The sequence below is a fragment of the Schistocerca serialis genome, unplaced genomic scaffold (genome assembly GCF_023864345.2).
Source record: "Schistocerca serialis cubense isolate TAMUIC-IGC-003099 unplaced genomic scaffold, iqSchSeri2.2 HiC_scaffold_1101, whole genome shotgun sequence".
Taxonomy (NCBI): domain Eukaryota; kingdom Metazoa; phylum Arthropoda; class Insecta; order Orthoptera; family Acrididae; genus Schistocerca; species Schistocerca serialis.
The window spans coordinates 12,501-17,500 of NW_026047295.1; the positions used below are offsets into that span (position 1 = coordinate 12,501).

The 5,000-nt window shown below is 62.1% G+C and overlaps 1 pseudogene; it reads left to right on the forward strand.

Annotated features, from left to right (window-relative positions):
• LOC126431616 (large subunit ribosomal RNA) overlaps positions 1-5,000 on the forward strand; it is a 7,980-nt pseudogene that overhangs the window by 871 nt on the left and 2,109 nt on the right.

Here is a 5,000-nt window from a genome sequence, read left to right on the forward strand (position 1 = left end):
GGAATAATCGCTCCCGTCAGCGGCGCTTCAGCTTTGGACAATTTCACGACCCGTCTTGAAACACGGACCAAGGAGTCTAACATGTGCGCGAGTCATTGGGCTGTACGAAACCTAAAGGCGTAATGAAAGTGAAGGTCTCGCCTTGCGCGGGCCGAGGGAGGATGGGGCTTCCCCGCCCTTCACGGGGCGGCGGCCTCCGCACTCCCGGGGCGTCTCGTCCTCATTGCGAGGTGAGGCGCACCTAGAGCGTACACGTTGGGACCCGAAAGATGGTGAACTATGCCTGGCCAGGACGAAGTCAGGGGAAACCCTGATGGAGGTCCGTAGCGATTCTGACGTGCAAATCGATCGTCGGAGCTGGGTATAGGGGCGAAAGACTAATCGAACCATCTAGTAGCTGGTTCCCTCCGAAGTTTCCCTCAGGATAGCTGGTGCTCGTACGAGTCTCATCCGGTAAAGCGAATGATTAGAGGCCTTGGGGCCGAAACGACCTCAACCTATTCTCAAACTTTAAATGGGTGAGATCTCCGGCTTGCTTGATATGCTGAAGCCGCGAGCAAACGACTCGGATCGGAGTGCCAAGTGGGCCACTTTTGGTAAGCAGAACTGGCGCTGTGGGATGAACCAAACGCCGAGTTAAGGCGCCCGAATCGACGCTCATGGGAAACCATGAAAGGCGTTGGTTGCTTAAGACAGCAGGACGGTGGCCATGGAAGTCGGAATCCGCTAAGGAGTGTGTAACAACTCACCTGCCGAAGCAACTAGCCCTGAAAATGGATGGCGCTGAAGCGTCGTGCCTATACTCGGCCGTCAGTCTGGCAGTCATGGCCGGTCCTTGCGGCCGGCCGCGAAGCCCTGACGAGTAGGAGGGTCGCGGCGGTGGGCGCAGAAGGGTCTGGGCGTGAGCCTGCCTGGAGCCGCCGTCGGTGCAGATCTTGGTGGTAGTAGCAAATACTCCAGCGAGGCCCTGGAGGGCTGACGCGGAGAAGGGTTTCGTGTGAACAGCCGTTGCACACGAGTCAGTCGATCCTAAGCCCTAGGAGAAATCCGATGTTGATGGGGGCCGTCATAGCATGATGCACTTTGTGCTGGCCCCCGTTGGGCGAAAGGGAATCCGGTTCCTATTCCGGAACCCGGCAGCGGAACCGATACAAGTCGGGCCCCTCTTTTAGAGATGCTCGTCGGGGTAACCCAAAAGGACCCGGAGACGCCGTCGGGAGATCGGGGAAGAGTTTTCTTTTCTGCATGAGCGTTCGAGTTCCCTGGAATCCTCTAGCAGGGAGATAGGGTTTGGAACGCGAAGAGCACCGCAGTTGCGGCGGTGTCCCGATCTTCCCCTCGGACCTTGAAAATCCGGGAGAGGGCCACGTGGAGGTGTCGCGCCGGTTCGTACCCATATCCGCAGCAGGTCTCCAAGGTGAAGAGCCTCTAGTCGATAGAATAATGTAGGTAAGGGAAGTCGGCAAATTGGATCCGTAACTTCGGGATAAGGATTGGCTCTGAGGATCGGGGCGTGTCGGGCTTGGTCGGGAAGTGGGTCAGCGCTAACGTGCCGGGCCTGGGCGAGGTGAGTGCCGTAGGGGTGCCGGTAAGTGCGGGCGTTTAGCGCGGGCGTGGTCTGCTCTCGCCGTTGGTTGGCCTCGTGCTGGCCGGCGGTGCAGGATGCGCGCGCCTGCGCGGCGTTCGCGCCCCGGTGCTTCAACCTGCGTGCAGGATCCGAGCTCGGTCCCGTGCCTTGGCCTCCCACGGATCTTCCTTGCTGCGAGGCCGCGTCCGCCTTAGCGTGCTCCTCCGGGGGCGCGCGGGTGCGCGGATTCTCTTCGGCCGCCATTCAACGATCAACTCAGAACTGGCACGGACTGGGGGAATCCGACTGTCTAATTAAAACAAAGCATTGCGATGGCCCTAGCGGGTGTTGACGCAATGTGATTTCTGCCCAGTGCTCTGAATGTCAACGTGAAGAAATTCAAGCAAGCGCGGGTAAACGGCGGGAGTAACTATGACTCTCTTAAGGGGCGGGAGTAACTATGACTCTCTTAAGGTGGCCAAGTGGCAGCGGTGTGGCTGCATCCGGACTTGGCTTCTCGAAGTGCGGTCTTGATGTAGTCGTGCTGCTGCTGCGAGGTGCCTTCCTTGGGTTATAGTTACAGGGAGAGTGATGCGCAATACATGGGCCTAGCCCTCTTAGCCTCTCCTCTCCTGCGGTCTTCTCCCCTTCTCGTGGGCCCGCTGATTTCGCAGAGTGGAAGACCGCACCAGGGGCTTGGGGGGGTTACCAGCCCCCCCTCGCACTATCCCTTTTTTAGTTGGGGGCAGTAAGCAGAGAATAAGTGGTGGCCCTTCCGCTGAAGGTGCCACCCCAACTCCCCCAGCACCTAGCCGGCCAACCGGCCGTGCCGAAAATCTTGTAACTTTTGCAGCTATGTATACCTGTAGTGAGTGCCACCGCAGCTTTACAACCAAGAACGGTCTCGGGGTCCATCGCCGCCGCCAACATCTTGCGGCCGCCAACGCGGAGATCGTCACGGAGAGGCATCGCGCGAGGTGGACGGAGGAAGAAGTCCTGTCGCTCGCCAAGGCGGAGGCCGAACTGTTCCTTGAGAGGGACGCCCGGTTCTTCTTCGTCAATCAAGAACTCATCAGGATGTTCCCCGACCGAACGCTCGAGGCAATCAAGTGCCGACGGCGGCAAGCTGCCCACAAGCAGCTTGTCCGCCAATTCATGGAGGCGCTTGAGATCGGTCGGGGGGAAGAGCCGGCGTCCCGCCGGGGAGCAGCGAGCCCGCTGCCTGACGCGGGCGAGGCCGCTGCGCCGCCCGTCGACGCAGCCGAGGACTTCGCGGCCGACACCACCGGGCCGCCGCCGGAGGGGCCGACTGACGCCGCCATCTGGGAGCATCTGGCGGGGCTACCCGCTTCCGCCCAGCGTTTCTCTGCCCTGGATCGTGTCATAGGTCTGGGGCGGGGCACGCCGCCCGATGTCATCCTGGGCATGCTCCCGGATGCCCTTGCGTCGGTCGGGTCCAGAGGGGAGAGATCGATCACCAGGACACAGCGGCCGCGCCAACCATCGAAGCGGCCGCCTGCCGCGCCGCCGACGCAGAAGCGCAAGCGGCGCCGCTGGGAGTACGCGAGAACGCAGGATGCCTTCCGACGGTCGCGTGCACGTTGCGTGCGCGGCCTCTTGGATGGCACCCTGCTCCAGCCGCCACCTGCCATCCCTGGTCTGCTGGACTTCTGGGCGGACCTCTTCACCAAGAAGCCCATCTCCACCGCGGGCTTCATTCGTGACCGCCTCCTCCCGCACTCAGAGCCTGTCGCTCTCGAGTGCATATGGGGGCCGGTCACACATGAGGAGGTCGCCGCCGCGTTGCCGCCCAGGGGATCAGCAGCCGGGCCGGACGGCCTTACCCCAGCGGAGTTGCGGCGCCTGCCGCACGAAGTCCTGGTGAAAGTGATGAATCTCTTCCTTCTGGCCCGCGCCCTTCCGGAACGCCTGCTTCGCGCGCGGACGTCCCTTCTCCCGAAAACGGCTGCACCAACATCCCCCGCTGACTTTCGCCCCATTACGGTCTGCTCGGTGTTGGCGCGGACCTTTCACAAGGTTCTCGCGTCACGCCTGATGCGCGCATGTGCTGTGGACGAACGTCAGCGGGCATTCATCCCTCGGGATGGGATGTTGGAAAATACCTTCATCTTGGACACTGCTCTCACCGACGCAGTTCGCTCCTGCCGCTCTGTCTTTGTGGCATCGATCGACGTATCTAAGGCATTCGATTCGGTAGATCATGCTGCCCTTCGCCCCGTGCTGAAGGCGCATGGCCTGCCGGATTGCTTTGTCGAGTATGTCGAGCGGTGCTACGAGGGCAGCACGACAGTGATAGCGGACGGCGCCGGCGTGGGCGTGTCTGTGCAGCCAGCACGGGGCGTTCGCCAGGGCGATCCCCTCTCCCCCCTCCTGTTCAACTTTGCGGTGGACTACGTTTTAGCCCAACTGCCCTCCCACATCGGAGCTCGGATCCTCGGTCGCAGAGTCAACGCTGCGGCCTTTGCAGATGACGTCTTGCTGTTTGCAGCGACCCCGAGGGGCTTGCAGTCCCTCATCGACGCAGCTACCGCAGCCCTCGCCCACCTGGGGCTGCAGATCAACGCCCGGAAGTGTTTCACCCTCGCCTTAGTCGCGTCAGGGCGCGAAAAGAAGGTGAAGGTGGACAGCAATGTCACCTTCACAGCAGGCAATACCACCATGCCTGCCCTGCGTGTGGGTGAAACCTTCCGGTACCTGGGGCTGCAATTTTCCACGGCGGGTCGCTGTGTCTTCAATCCACGTAGCCACCTGGTGGAGCAGCTTGACGTCATCTCCCGAGCTCCGCTGAAGCCGCAACAGCGCCTCCACGCTCTCACCAACGTACTTCTCCCTGGCCTGTACCACGGGCTGGCCCTCAGCCGCACCCGGGTGGGTGCATTGAAGTCGGCCGACGTTACCATCCGGGCCGCCGTCAGGAGATGGTTCCGCCTTCCGGCGGACACCCCCCTGGGATACTTCCACGCTCCTGTTGCCCAGGGGGGCCTCGGCATTCCATCTTGCCGATGGATGGGTCCGACCCTCCGTCGGTCCCGTCTCCTGGCGCTGAAGAAGATAGGGCCAGCCTGCGACGGTGCAGGCATGGACGAGGTACAGCGTGAGATCGAGGTGCTGGAGCGCCACCTAATGTGGGAGGGCCACCTCCTCAAATCGTCAACGCAGGTTGGGGAAATGTGGGCGGCGCGCCTACACATCGCCATTGACGGTGCGGCACTGTCATCTTCTGCCGCCGTCAGTGGCCAACATCAGTGGGTCGCCGACACCAGTCGCCTGCTATCTGGGCGTGAATACATCGACGCCCTCCGCGCCCGCATCAACGCCTTCCCTACGAAGGCACGGCGCAGTCGCGGGCGGGAGGCGGACACCAGATGCCGCGCGGGGTGCCAGGCCGTGGAGACCGCCAACCACGTACTTC